Source organism: Rhodnius prolixus, unplaced genomic scaffold (assembly GCF_049639745.1).
Source record: "Rhodnius prolixus isolate KJV_2025 unplaced genomic scaffold, Rpr scaffold_8, whole genome shotgun sequence".
In the NCBI taxonomy this organism is placed as follows: domain Eukaryota; kingdom Metazoa; phylum Arthropoda; class Insecta; order Hemiptera; family Reduviidae; genus Rhodnius; species Rhodnius prolixus.
In genome coordinates, this window is record NW_027411593.1 from 25,115,738 (window position 1) to 25,131,899 (window position 16,162).

Genomic DNA, 16,162 nt, shown 5'->3' on the forward strand with positions numbered 1-16,162 from the left:
AGTCAGTTTGTAAACAAGATAAAGTTAGATGCGGAGCGAGGATGGGAAGAGCGTTAGTTGTGATGCTGCAGGTTTGATTGAGTCTGAGAAGTAGATGGCAAGCGTTAGTTGTGAAGCTACAGGTTTGATTGAGTCTGAGAAGTAGGTGGCAAGCGTTAGTTGTGATGCTGTAGGTTTGATTGAGTCTGAGAAGTAGGTGGCAAGCGTTAGTTGATGCTGCAGGTTTGATTGAGTCTGAGAAGTAGGAGGCAAGCGTTAGTTGAGGCTGCAGGTTTGATTGAGTCTGAGAAGTAGGTGGTAAGCGTTAGTTGTGATGCTGCAGGTTTGATTGAGTCTGAGAAGTAGGAGGCAAGCGTTAGTTGAGGCTGCAGGTTTGATTGAGTCTGAGAAGTAGGTGGCAAGCGTTAGTTGAGGCTGCAGGTTTGATTGAGTCTGAGAAGTAGGTGGCAAGCGTTAGTTGTGATGCTGCAGGTTTGATTGAGTCTGAGAAGTAGGTGGCAAGCGTTAGTTTGATGCTGCAGGTTTGATTGAGTCTGAGAAGTAGGTGGCAAGCGTTAGTTGTGATGCTGCAGGTTTGATTGAGTCTGAGAAGTAGGTGGCAAGCGTTAGTTGTGATGCTGCAGGTTTGATTGAGTCTGAGAAGTAGGTGGCAAGCGTTAGTTGTGATGCTGCAAGTTTGATTGAGTCTGACAAGTAGGTGGCAAGCGTTAGTTGTGATGCTGCAGGTTTGATTGAGTCTGAGAAAGGAAATGTTCAGTGGCCGTCATTTTTTTTCTTTTTAAACAAATTTCTGTGAGAAAATATTAGAAAGATTCAGACCAGAAATTAGAAAGGATAAGTTTATCGCAACCTACCTTTCTATTTCAGTGTTGCCACTCACTCCCTTAAATGCACGTGTTGATTAAACCAGCTCCTGCAACAAAAATAAATAAATAAATAACTTTTTTTTTCTTTTTTTTTTCCACTTTATTTTGATATTTACAACTGCAACAATTGTTGCACCAAGTAAATCTGATCTTATTGGTTCAGTTCTCTTGAAAAGTCATGGAAATAACTTAATAAAAAAAATTGAAATGTTATCAATAAATCAGTTGTTTTCATAAATATGTATAAATTCATTTTTACATTCATTAATTTCGATTATTATCGCATTTGAAAACAAAATCATTGAATTCAACTCAGAAGTACATAAATTTATATTTAAATTTGCCATCTCTTCTATCAGGTTATGTTCTGTATTCTTATTTTTCCGCTGTGCAGTAGTCAACTCTAACAAATACCGAAATTAAAGCGTTCTTAGAGAAAGTTAGAGATATTCCACCATTTTCCAAATATTCTACTACGAGATTAGGTTACGTTAAGGATGTTCACAGTAAAAATGCCCTATGTAAAACTAAGTTATAGATAAAAACTTTGTAGATTAAACACAGGCATGCCTCTAGTAACTTTCTATGAAAGTCGTGGCAAAACTAAATTGTGGTTACCCAAAACTAAATTAATTTTAAATTTTACTTATTTCTTTTTGTAAATGTTGGTTTCCTTAAAGGTTTAAAACACACACACAAAAAAAAAATCTGGTATTGCTGAATGAAATTCCAGAATCCAAAATTTAATCCAAGATAAAAACGTATAGAAGTGAAATTCAGCGAGAAAACATTCTCCTGCTATTATTCTCGAAGTTCTATTTCAAAAATTGTCTTTAATCTCCGAACAATTGTTTCATATTTAATTCTTATCTCTATCTACCTAACCTATGGCTTAGATCCTATGTGAAATTTATTTTAAGTAAAATTTGTTGATGTATTATTGATGATTATTTAATGCTTAAATAAGATCGTGGGAGCCGTTTGTGACGGAACCTCACATTCTCGTTAAACTAGCAATTCTGGCCAGCAGATTATTTCAATTTTACAAATTTAGCTCCATATTTATATTAATTATTATACTATTCAGATGAAAAGCCAGTTCAATAAACAATAATGGTATGTTCTTCCTGGGGAAATAAAGCTTTCTTGAGCCAAGAAGTGATTATCTCTATTGCCAGTACCCTGATCTCTTGGATTTCATCAGAGTTACTGAACTAGTTTCTAGGATTAGAAGGATGATTACACTCAACTTAGAATAATACCCAACCTTTAATATGAAACCAATTTAAGAAATTTGAAGATGTTTTTGTGGTGAGGGGTGCATTAGAGACCCCCTCCAAAATTATACCTAACACTGCGTCTTCGCTCTCTTCATAGAACATCCTATGAGATCTTCGTTCGTTCTCAATCTGTGGAAGCGATCCTTGAAAGATTTTCGCATCACCTTTTTTGAGGAACAAGCACGCTTCCTAGAGTTTCTAGGTAGTTTTCGGGTCCAGAGGGAAATATACGAGGTGTGGCTATTAAATAACGAGACTGATGCTGCTACAGAAGTACTATGCATGCGCCAAATCCTAACGACCGACAGCTGTGCAGCGTAAAGCCTTCTCTTTCGATTGCTGCGTCTCACGTGTTTGTAGAGAAATCTGTTTGACCAGAACCGTCGTTTGTGTAAGAAGTGTTAGTTTCGTTTTGTCGAAAACATGATACTACACATGTAATACAACAACGAATTATCGTGAAATTTCACATGAAAACTTGATAAAACCGCAACTGAAACTTATCTGTTATTAAAAGAAGTTTATGGCGATGAATTTTTATAACGTGCACAAGTTTTTGAGTGATTCAAGCGTTTCCAAAATGGCCGAGAAAACGTCGGAGATGATGACCGCCCGGGTCGCCCTTCCTCGTCCAAAACAGATGAAAATATCGATTATAATTAATCAACATTACTACCGTGAGGTGCTTGCTCTACTCCGTGAAAGAGTAATGAAAAAACGGCCCGATTTATGAAAGAACAAGTCATGGGTTCTCCATCAGGACAAAGCGCCGGCTCACACTGCACTGCCTTTCAAGACGTTTCTAGCCAAGTACAACATCCCCAGTTTTAGGCCAACCGCCTTATTCGCCTGACCTGGCCCCATGTGACTTTTATCTGTTCCCCAAAGTAAAATCTGCATTAAAAGGAACACGATTTCAGTCCGTTGAAGCTGTGAAAGAAAAAGCGGCACGCGTCTTGCAGGAGCTCACAGAAAAAGACTTCCAGCACTGTTTCGAACAATGGTAAATTCGCATGGAGCGTTGCAGAGATAGGGGAGGGGTGTATATTGAAGGTGATAATAACTAAATATGTATAAATTTAAAATAAAATGTTTTACAGCAATAGTCTCGTTATTTAATAGCCTCACCAGGTAACCCAGTAAAATCCTATTAGGGGATTTTTCTTTTGAATCCTTAGGAAAGGCAATGTTGGCTCTCTGAAATATCCCTTGCAGCCGGTTAAGACTTCTCCTGCTCGAAGTTTTCTCTGCAGTACCTGGGTAAGTTATTTCATCTCCAGCAATTCTGGTCTATTCCGGCGCCTGTGCGAGGCACAATAAGTTTGCTAAAATTACCCTCTCCGAGAAGTACCATTAAACAAATATTCTTATAGTAATGTTACTAATAACTGTTTTAAACCATTATGAGTGTAAAATCTTGCTTCAGGTTTAGAAATTTTGGTTACTAAGATATTTAAGCTTCCTGGAGGAGACCAAATCGAAACATTAAGTACCAGCTACCAACGATAATTGGTTTTTGAGATATTTTGTTCACAACATGCACACACATATTAATTACAAAAAAAAAAAAATACACTCGATAGGAACCTAAAAAAAGAATCTTTCCGGGAAATCTCGAGACAGACAATTTAGTAGCGATCATTTAGAGATAATAAATATGAGCACCGCTCTATTTTTATTTATTTAATTTCTAACTTTTAATACATTAAATATTTATTTTAGAACCTCACTTTGCAACATAAAAAATTCTCAAAAAAAAATATTATCTAAGAGAAAAAATTTATATTTAAAGAAAAAAATGTAAATAAAGAAGCTAAAAAAAACAAAATTAAAATGTTGAATTAATGTTGCCCAACTCATATAATAAACATCTAAAAAATTCACAATTTTTTAAAGAACAATTAATTACGAAATGGAAACAACCTTTGGAAGATGTTAAAAAGACAAAAAAACAGCATTGTTCAAATTAATTAAAGTGACAATTTGTCAATTTTAAGGCAGACAGGTTTAGACAGGTTAGTGTAATAATAATCTACAATAAATAATAAATAATAATAATACTAAATAATTAATAATTATTAATTATTTATACTAAATTAATAATAATAATAAATTAATACTAAATTAATAATAATAATATTAAATTAATAATAATAATAATAATGAATAATAATCTACAAATGCATAATCTTGCTTATAAGATCCATCATTGATCAGTGAGCTGAGAAAAAGAAAATAAAGAAAAACAAAGTTTTTCCACACCGCTAAAGATGAGAAAAACTACAGGTAGCAGTTGAAAATGTGGTTAGATCCGCAGTGCTGGAGATAAAGTCAAAGATACAAGGTTGGGGTCGGAACTGTGGATCTTCGACTATTAATGGAACCGATTTCCTGACACGGAAGCAAGAAAGTATTGTATTATATTGTTTATTCATTTAATCAAGACTAGGAGGGACAGTATCATAGAAACACCACATTAAGTACCAAATAAGTACCACATTAAAATAGTTGCAAGTGGTTCGAATATGTAAGCAGGATGGTGGAGTATTGGGCTACCTAGGAAAGCGATGTACACTAGAATCTGCGGCAGGTGACCCAGGAGAAAGAAGAAGGATCAGTTGGTTGGTCAGTGCTAAGAGAGGAATAAACGGACGAGTCTTAGGATTCGCAAAGTCTAGGAAGCTGTCGATGGATAGAGACACAGATGGCGTTCTTTCTGTCAAAAAACCTTAACACTGCACGGTAGATGAGGTGGAGACTAAGTATTTAATAAGTAGTAATATGAAGTAAAAAAAAAAGTAATCGCCTATTTTTTCAGGCGGGGCTTAACGTCCAACTACCAATTAGGTGTCGTGGACGGAGGCGACCAGCAAACATACTTTACTGTAAATTTCTTTTATTAACCATTAAATAAAATCCAAGGCCTATGACCGGGAATCGAACCCAGTACCACAATGCATATTAGCTTCGCAGGTCTCGCCTCTAACTGCTCGGTTACTGTGGCGCCTAAATTTGAAGTATATCGTAATATTTAAGCAGTTTAGCAAGCACGGAGCGTATTATATTTTAAGAACTAGAATTACTAACTAATTAATGATGTAGGTAATAAAAAATTTAAAAAAACTTTTTGAAATAACTGTCAAACAGTTAAAAAACTAACAAAAATAAAATGTAGAGCTAAATAAAAATTATAAATGCGTAAAAGAACTGGCAGCAAAATGGCGAGATAAACTGTTTAACTTAACACTTAAAATGTCTGGTTGTGAAGTCTTGTTTTCATGTCTAAGGATGGTTCATTGCTTTTCTTTCTTTAGTTTTCCCTTTGGAAAAATCAAAGTTTTTCCAAGATAAATCTCTTTTGTTTTTGTTCTTTGACCTGAATTACCTGCCAATTGCATAAATCTTCGTCTAATTTTTGAATTTTATTTTCGTTTTCTAAATTTTTAGATCGAATTATCAGCTTTACGAGTGGGTTTTGTTTCCATTATAGTTTTCATTTTAGGCTGTCAATGAAAAACATTTGGCCAGGAATGGCTCATGATTAAGCTTTTCATATTTCTTTCACAACTGTTTCCGGCGGAACAGAACGGTCATCAGCAAACTGTGCATACTTGATTACCTAGTAAAAGTAAAGTAATCGCTTATTTTTTCGGGCGGCGCTTAACGTCCAACTACCAATTAGGTGTCGCAGACAGGGGCAGAAGCTCATACTTTACTATAAACAATTTTTTCTATCAAATAAAAAGTAGCCATACGCGTGGGATTCGAACTGGCGATCTTCCACACACAAAGCCACGCTCTAGACCACTAGACCAACACCCGCCCTTATTTAATACTAATTTATTGAAGCACTTAAGTAAAAAAGAAATCTCATAAAATCAAGAATTCTTTTTTAATACTCTTTATATTATAAAGAGTATGCATTATACATTGGGGACTCAGTAAACTGATTTGCTTACACTCAAATTCAAACGCCAAGCTACAAAAAAACTAGAGTTGACTTCTTCTTGGCGCTTAATGGTTCAGGTTTAGAACGGATATCCTGCAAGGAGTTATTTCTAGGCAAGAAAATTCGTAATTCTCTCTCACTTTGTCTCCCATTTGCTTTTCTTTTTTTTTTCTTTGAATTCACTTTTCAAGCGGTTTCTTTGTTTTTGTTTTGTGTGTGTATGTGTGTGTGTGTGTGTTTTTTATTTTTTTCAAACTCTTTAGAAAATATCAACGGAAAGGAAAGGGAAGAAAAGGCTTTAGCAAAATAGCTTTCGGGTTTATCCCTTAGTTTTTAAGATAGGGCAAACTTTTTAATGAAAAGACCCTTCCACAAGACGACCACGAAGCTTCTAACTAAATGGGCTAAAGCTTATTCAGAGGATGATGAAGGAATTGAGAGGAGGGAACAGAAGGAAGACGAAGAAAAAAGTTGGGAAAGAAAATAAACAAAAGGAAGTTGAGGACTTAAGTTTGAATCATTTACATCGACTCTAATTTTTATACAAAAAATAAAATAAAATAAAATAATAATAATTATAGTAATAAATTGATTAAAAATATATGAAAACTGAAAGCAGTATGCAACATACGAGGGTCGTTTGAAAAGTCCGTGCAAAAATAAAAACTACTTAATTTTTTGGGGTAAACCTTTTTTATTTTTCAACATAGTCTCCTTTTAGGCTTATACACTTCGTCCAACGCTGCTCTAGTTTGTTGATCCCTTCCGAATAATAGGATTTGTCCAAGTCTGAAAAATAGCCATTCGTTTCTGCAATCACCTCCTCGTTTGAATAAAATCTTTTTCCCGCCAGTCATTTCTTCATATTGGGGAACAAATAGTAGTCCGAGGGAGCCAAGTCTGGAGAATAGGGGGGATGTGAAACGAGTTTGAACCCTATTTCCATTAATTTTGCGACCACAACTGCTGAGGTGTGAGCTGGTGCGTTGCCGTGATGGAAAAGGACTTTTTTGTGGGCCAATCGTGGGCGTTTTTCTTGCAGCTCGGTTTTCAAACGGTCCAATAACGATGAATAATATGCACCTGTAATAGTTTTACCCTTTTCCAGATAGTCGATGAGGATTATTCCTTGCGAATCCCAAAAGACAGTCGCCATAATCTTTCCGGCCGAAGGAACGGTCTTCGCCTTTTTTGGCGCAGATTCCCCCTTGGTAACCAATTGTTTAGATTGTTCTTTGGTCTCAGGAGCGTAGTGATGTATCCATGTTTCATCCACAGTGACGAAACGACGCTTAAAGTACTGCGGATTCTTCTGGAACAGCTGCAAACCGTCCTTGCAACACTTCACACGATTTCGTTTTTGGTCAAGCGTGAGCAATCGCGGCACCCATCTTGCGGATAGCTTTGTCATGTCCAAATGTTGATGCAAAATATTATGTACCCGTTCATTCGAGATGCCCACAGCATCGAGAAACGCACCTTCACTCTTCTGTCATCCATCACCATATCATGGATTTTATCAATGATTTCTGGAGTAGTAACCTCAACAGGGCGTTTTTTTGAGCTCTTACTGCAGTTGCAGCAGATTTTTTTTGTACATATTAGAAAGGTATAATTCCGCGAATCACACTGTTGCATCTAACCATTTTGGTAGCAGCCTTCGAAACCACAACTTTGGGTAACCCCATGAGGAACATTTTCTACTCTAAAGTTAGTAGAATTTTGATTTTTGATTTTGATTGACGCATTACTCTTTAAATATTTGTCATATTGGTATCCTTTATTTTGACCGTCTCACCATATATTATAACCTCCACTTCTTACATAAAAGTTTAACCAATTAAGCGTGGAATTTAGTTTTAAAAACCCTCCCACAGTGTGCGGAATTAAAATCAGACAATGATGTGTTTACACGTCGAACGTAGGGCAAAACAACCAAAAGTTTACAACGTCTTAATAGTCACTGCAAGCACGTTTTCTGCAATCTCTAGGGCTTGAGTTTACAGAGCATTCTGTGCTCATTCAAAATCTTGCACCGCTTCACGTATGCATTGCTCTAGTTAACTAGGGACGCAAGAGCTTTTACAAGGAGGAAAAGATCTTTGAATTGTGTGGAAAATAAAATCATGCTCGTACTGAGGTCTGAACCTCTATCTAAGGTAAAAAGGGCATTGCACAAGGGTTGAGAGCTTCTATTTGTGTGCATAATTCCCCAATCTCTAATGCGGAGACCAAACATGGACCAAACCACTTATCATTTGGCTGACTCCCACCACCTCCCACCGTATAAAATACTTAGCAGTTCTATTGGTAAGATAAAGGAAACATCCCACCAAATAATATTCTTATTGTATTTTATTAAAATTTCGAGTTTTTATAGTTAATGGCAATTTTATATTTTTCACAACGAGAATAAACGTCGAAATCACCGTAACAGAGATTTGGTTTGACGTGTATATACATGAATTGAGGAAAAAGGCTCTCGGTCAGCCATTTTTATTTCAATTTATATATGCCTTTCTAAATTCCCCTAGAATTGGGCATATTCCTAGGAAGTGACTAGTATCTTCAGGGACATTTAGATTGCACAAGGAAACCTAAACACCCTATTCTTACTCCATGGTTGGTAGTTCAGGTCTGACAGTTCGCCTCTAGCTTTAATATGAGGGATTTACTATATAGATTTATTGCATTATTGTGGATATGGAATTCTGCTTGGTGTGGATCTAGTTTTGAATATAATTTATGAAATTCATTTTTATCAACTCTGGTTAGCATTTCCATTTTATTATTTAATTCAAGTTCATTTATTAATTTTACCTAAATTAGCGATCAAATTTGATTTTCCGGCCATTTCAATTTTCAAGCAACGCTGACTACTTTGTGAAACACAGTTTTGTTTACGTTGTGGAATTCAGGGTGAAAATTTATGAATTGTTTATTTCCCATTGAATTCAACTTTTCGTTATGATATGCTCGTATAACATCAGGAGTTGTTTTTACCAAGCAATTTTCTGTGTTGTGTTTGCCAGTCTATAATCTATGTGGATCAATTAGCAAATCTTCTAATAACCCAGATTTGATTAACTTTTAGAATTTTGTAACGTATGTTAGCCGAACTTTTGGATTAACGTACTTTTTAAACGCTCTTATTTTATTTTGAGTTTGAATCAACAATAAACTTGAATAAGAAAAACTTAGTAACACCATTTAACTCCAATGTGCATATATCTTTTCTCCTTTTACAAAAATTTAACAGTTACTAATCACAATTATTGGAGGCAGTTTGCTTTTCTCATAGCCATTCACAGTTTGCTGTAATGTACATAATTTTTAATTGTTATTAACTTTTAGAAAGTGTAACCAGTGTTGGTGAAGGGCCCCTTTTAAAGCGATTAATAGATGCAGGACCAAGTATCTAGGCTTTAATTTGTCCGTGAACCCACAAAACTGAATCTTGGAAAATGTAGGCCATTAGAAACACCTGGCAGCGTACACGACACAAACTCACCGAGTCGAACGGTCATGGCAGAGTGTCCTATTTGCGCTCTATCTAACTTAGTATTATAATAAATCTGCATTTTATACGCACCAATGGTAAATTACCTAACACTGTACCTTCCAAAGCTGGTAATTAATAATGTAAAGTAATTAGTTGCAAGTTTTTGCTTAATTGAATCACTATGCTTCTTTTTTTTTTTAAATGCTGATAGAGTAGGTTTTGTAATTTGTCAAATTCTCAAAATCCATCATAGACGCTACTAACGCTGCACGTTCGCAAAATTAATCAAGATACAATCTGTTAAGATACAATGGAATCTCAGCTCCAGCATTTACAATTTACTTCGGCACCATCACTAAATAATGATGAAAAGATTGACAAAACTTTTGAAGGAAAAGGGCGGACCATTTTCACAAACATCAGAAAAGAGCGTTCATCAATTTATCCAAACTGAGACGAACGATTCAAAGTATTGTCTAAAAGGGTTATCAGCAAGTAAACGTTTCATCTGGAATAATTTCAGAATATGAGTTAGAAGAACTGAGTGTTGGAAGTAAATGGTTAATGGTTTGGATGGAGAGGAATAATTCCCAAGAGATACAAGAGTTCTTTGATTCTACGTGTACAGATCGTGGTCACCAGGCATTCCAGACTAAGTCGAATAGTTGTCGAATCTCTAGAGATATTTTACACCATTCTAAATGTTCTAGATAAGTAACAGTCTCTTATGATCGAATGGAATTGGACCAAACTGCCTCCAATGGCGTAAGGGTTCTATTTGTAGATCTGTATTTTTTACTTTAAATCAGGGATCATCAGAGTGGTCGTTATAATGTAATATAATTAGGGGTCGATGTTTACCAATGCTATTCAATCGCAAAGTTATTGACAGCAACACAGTATAGACGAGAATAAACTTGTTTAGATCTTACATAAAAATTTTCAATACTTACCCAATTTAAGGTAATTGGATAAAACTGGCGAAGAATTGAAAACATACAAATCATCTCCAAAAATTAAACGATGAAAAATCACGCTTTGGATATATTGTAAATATGGATATCCTCGAATGGATTATCGCGCCACTTTATGCTCGAGTTGAAAATATCAACAGTCATTTGTAAGATGAAGTAATTAAATCGAATCAGCTGACCTTGAAGCAAAGATGGTATTTTAATAATTTAACTATGAGTAAATTTTGGACGAATATACAGGGTGCGGCGCCAAAATACGGACAAAATACAAATTAAGATTCCCGCCTTTCTATACCACTGGTAGATGTCGCGGTTAGCGTTCGTATAGCTTGACGCATGTACTAAATCATCATAACCTCTAAACAGCCGCAATGCTGAAACCAAGTGCGGAGTATAACCGTAGAGTTGCGATTATCGCAAGTGTTCGCGCTGGGCCCTCGGCGACAGAAATAATTCGGTTCTTCGGGTACCCGAGATCGACTGTGTATGATGTTATCGCGAAGTATGAGTCGGAGAAGTCCAACGAAGGTTTTGCAACACCGTTGAGAAAAGCCCACTCGAAGGAGCACGTTGTTAGGATGCCTGACACCATTCAACGGGCTCAGTAGCTGATTTTTGAAGATCCAGGGCTGTAGATCCGAAAATTGTCGTTGGTTGTTGATGTGAGCGAAAAAACTATGCGTTGAATCGTCGAGAAGGACCTCCGCTAAAAGTCTTACACAATTAAAGTGAAACAGATGCTTTCCGAAGCCGCCAGAACGAAGTGAGTTGAACGCTGCAATCTGCTTTTGTGTTCTTTAAGAAACTGTGCTGTCGGACGACTCAGGTTTTTTTCTGACAAGAAATTTTTTACTGTGGATGCGAAAATCAATCGAAGGAATGACTGTAGGCTCGCCCACGACCCTGAAGATGTCCCCATTGTTGCAAGAACGAAATTTGCTGCGAATGTTCACATGCTAGGAGTTGTGTCCAGTGAGGGGGAAATGTCACAAAAGAAGTTTATTTGCGTGTTCTGACAAATGTAGTGAAGCCGTGAATGGAGACTGTGTCGCCTGGAAAGCCGTATGACGCCCTCACAAGTCATTTGGTGCAAAATTGGTTGTCGGACAACTTCGACATGTTTTGGTCGAAAGAATACTGGCCTCCCAACAGCCCAGATTTGAATCCTTTGGACTACTACGTATGGAGCGTAGTTGAAAAGGGTCACTAACAAGTCCAGACATCCAAACGTCGCATCATTGAGAGCCGCTATTGAAGCGGCATTCGCCGGTAAGGACCGTGACACATCAAAGTGCGCCCGCACATGCTTCATTGTAGGCGGTCATTCAAGGTGGCGAGGGATCTATTGAGTAAATGTGTTCTTTATGACCTTACAAACAATGTGGATATTTTTTTTTTTTTGTAAACCTTTTCGTTTTTGCAATAAAAAATATGTTTGGAAAAAAAAAATATTTTGTCCGGATTTTGGCGACGCACCCTGTATATTATGCAAAAATATCCAAAATTTTGTAATGTGGCATCCCAAATTTTTATTGCAATCTTAAGCTTCTAGATGGTTGAATCCTGGCTTCAGTCTTGTTAATTCCATATTAACAAAGCAGAGCAACAAAATGAAGGTAAAGCTTCGAGACGATTTAAATGGAAACTAACCAAATTTCGAACCAAATTCTTGTCAAGCCTCATCGAGCACTCATACTTCTCAAATTTACGTAAATGATAAAGAGAATTCGCAAATTTTTTAGGGGTCGATAATAAAAAAAAAAAATTGGCGGCCCCTCGTTAACAAATTATTTGACTTCATATATCTTTGTGATTGATTAGCAGACTCTAACCTAAGCAGCAACCTTTAGAATCTGTGAAATACTACTTATATTACCCGTAAGTTTCGTGTGTTTGTTATTTATTAAAAATTACGATTACCTTCCCAAAAAAATTAGCCAATAAATAACAAAATATAAGCTAAATTCCGTTTCTTTTAGTGATGGTTAAAAAAATGTTTTAAAAAATATGACAAAAACTTTTAACAATTCACAATATGAAATAATAACAAAAAATTTTTTTTGCTCTTTATTCGAGAACTTAATAAAAGGAAAGAAATCCAGGTATTTGTAAAAGGGTAGAAGAGAATTTCCAGAGATAGAGAGACCTAGAAGGGCAATATTAGTTGGCTAAAGGGGTTCTTCTTCTTCATTTCTCACCCTCAACATTTCCTACAGCAGTAGAACAGAGATTGGTGGAGGCTACTGTTGCCGCTGACAACCAAGTAAGAAAGAAGACCAGCAACCACCTGGCAATATTACTTCATCTTGTACATCTCATTTTACCCACTTGTCATTGCTACTATTCCAAGAATATTATCTTTTAGTTATGACGTACAAGTTTTTATAACGTTTAGTCTATATAACCTTTATCATTTATAACAGACGTTTATTACGCCGACCTATTTATTCGCGCTTTAGCATTCAGGCAGTAGTCAACAGACAGATAGTCAGTAGAAAGATAGTCAATAGACAGATAGTCAACAGACAGACAGTCAGTAGAAAGATAGTCAATAGACAGATAGTCAACAGACAGATAGTCAGTCAATGAAGCTGATAGTACTCGTACAAATATCGCAAACTAAATTTGTTATTGCCATATGTAATAATTAAATGTCCTAGAGAACAGTAGAAACAAAAAGTCATCTGAATGTTCACATTAAATGTAAAATGTGTCCATTTTTATAACTTCTATACTTTAGTTTATTTTTAATATCGGTTTTCAACTTTAGAATAATAATAAGGCTTTGTTATCGTACTTTACATTCATTAGCCTACTGAACTGATTCTGCGAAAACAATGGATGTAATTTTATTGTTTGTGTTTTGAATAGGGCAGATAATAAAATTATTGTATTAATACTGTACACAGACATAATTCGCAGAATAAGCTTATCGTTGTTAGTTTATGTGTGCAATTTTATGTTTTTCTGATTCAAAATATAAATGAACGTAACAAGTTTAAATGCGCCATTAATATGTTAATTTTCAGAAACTAACAAATCTGACTAAAAATATTACAATAAAATAATATTTGAAAAATACAATTTAATAATTAAACGAAATAGATGTGCTCATATAAATAAATTAATTAGAAGTAAATACAGAATTAAATTTACAAAGAAATTACAATAAATGTGCTGCAAACGGAATTATAGAAATTAATCGTCTAAAATTGGGAAAAACTATTGATTAATTCTGATCTGAATTATTTCTTCAGAATACATACTGGGTTGTAGAGCCAACAAAGGAAAAGAAAAATTGAAAAACATATTACCCACTCGTTTAGTTCAAGTTTATTATTTCGTTTGTTTATAACAAACGAATGTCACAATAAGTTTTTCAGTTTTTATAGATTTTCTCAGAAATATCTAAAACGATATCCTTTAAGCTTTGTGAGCTAATTGCATAATACTCGTAGATCTATGACTTTTAGTTGAAACATTTTGCGAGAAAAACTTTATTAATGACATTTCTGAGAGAGAAGAGATGGTTAGGAGTCTCTCTAAGGTGCTAAAGTTGTATATTGTACGGATTTGATAGCTGTATATTAATAATATTCAAATTTCGTAATAAATTTCTAAATTTAATTACTAAGAAAATCGGCTTACTGAATATCCATTTAATGAATAGATTTTTAAGATTATTATCTCCAAAATTAGCTCTTACGATTTCTTTTTGTATACTTGGTTCACTAATTGTATAGATGAACCTTTACCTTTCTTTTGCAAAATATTTCTCGGAAAATATGATTAAAAGTGCTTCCATTAGAGAGGTTGGTAGATTTCCTGGAAAGGGCCATTTTTATTAAATGTACGGTCCTATCTCTTGTTCACTTTTAAGGGATGGAGGGGGTTTACCATTTTGCTAATATTCCTGAGATTAAAGAAGATTTTCGACCCAATCATAACTTTATCTACGCTCAGGAAGTACAGCAAAAAGTAACACCGCTAACTTGTGTGCTTAGTGGAAAGGATACAACAATTTGACCTTGAGCCGCCAATTCATTTGGCTACCACTATATTTCTACCCGTTCAACGCCAATCACCAATTTACCATTCCAGCTAGTAGTTTATTAAACACCACTTCACGAGTAACCATCCTAGAAGCCGCATCTACTTCTGCTGTTCATCCATTATTTCATAATAATCTCACATTCATTATTTAGTTCGCAAACTAAGTCAGCTCGGTTTATAGTCAGTATTATTGTCTATTGTTTTTACTCTTTTATAAGTAATTATTTATTTACGAGGTGTGGCTATTAAATAACAAGACTGATGATGCTACAGAAGAACTATGCATGCGCCAAATCTTAACGACCGACAGCTGTGCAGCGTAAAGCCTTCTCTTTCGATTGCAGCGTCTCACGTGTTTGTAGAGAAATCTGTCTGACCGGAACCGTCGTTTGTGTAAGAGGTGTTAGCTTCGTTTTGCCGAAAACATGATACTACACATGTAGTAGAGCAACGAATTGTCGTGAAATTTCACATGAAACTTGGTAAAACCGCTACTGAAAATTAAAAGAAGTTTATGGCGATGAATTCTAATCACGTGCGCTAGTTTTTGAGTGGTTCAAGCGTTTTCAAGACAGCCGAGAAGACTTCGGAGATGATGACCGCCCGGGTCGCCCTTCCTCGTTCAAAACGGATGAAAATATCGATTATAATTAATCAACAATACTACCGTGAGGTGCTTGCTTAACTTCATGAAAGAGTAAGGAAAAAACAACCCGATTTGTAGAAGAACAAGTCATGGGTTCTCCATCAAGACAACTCGCCGGCTCACACTGCATTGTCTGTCAAGACGTTTCTAGCCAAGTACAACATCCCAGTTTTAGGGCCATCCGCCTTATTCGCCTGATCTGGCCCCATGTGACTTTTGTCTTTTCCCTAAAGTCTAATCTGCATTAAAAGGAACACAATTTCAGTCTGTTGAAGCTGTGAAAGAAAAAGTGGCACGCGTCATGAAGGAGCTCACAGAAAAAGACTTCCAGCACTGTTTCGAACAATGGTAAATTCGCATAGAGCGTTGTTGGGATAGGGGAGGGGTGTATATTGAAGGTGATAATAACTAAATATGTATAAATTTAAAATAAAATGTTTTACAGCAATAGCCTCGTTATTTAATAGCCACACACCTCGTATCTTTCGTATTCATCGTCTCATCGCTATTTCTCATATCAACTCATTCATTGACGTTTACTGCATGCTGTTTTCATCAGATAGGAAGAGGATCTAAAAACTTCATATTTGGATATGATTGTGACAAGTGAATAAGAGGAAAGACGAAACAAACGAAACAAAACGAAACATGGCCGTGTACACGGCTGCACCATATACACCTGCTTTATGATTTATTACTTTATTAACTGACTACAGTAACAAAAATGTTTTTGACAAGAGAATTGAAATGTTAGTATAATGAAAAAGCACTAGCCTGGGGTTTAGAGGTATTAATGCCACAGCCTAGTAGATAGGTATCATCCGCAGTTGTACACACATAGCGTACCCCATGTGACTTCCTTACTTCGTTTGTGCTTTCATACAATACTGTC

General features: G+C 35.7%; 1 long non-coding RNA gene across 3 annotated transcripts in view; it reads right to left on the reverse strand.

Moving 5' to 3' along the window:
* Window positions 1-16,162, reverse strand: part of LOC141451049 (uncharacterized) — a 1,078,357-nt gene that overhangs the window by 542,100 nt on the left and 520,095 nt on the right. For all 3 annotated transcript variants that reach the window (XR_012456506.1, XR_012456504.1, XR_012456505.1), the window contains one exon: window positions 855-913. This is a non-coding gene — a long non-coding RNA (uncharacterized lncRNA). The remainder of the gene's footprint in view (window positions 1-854; window positions 914-16,162) is intronic.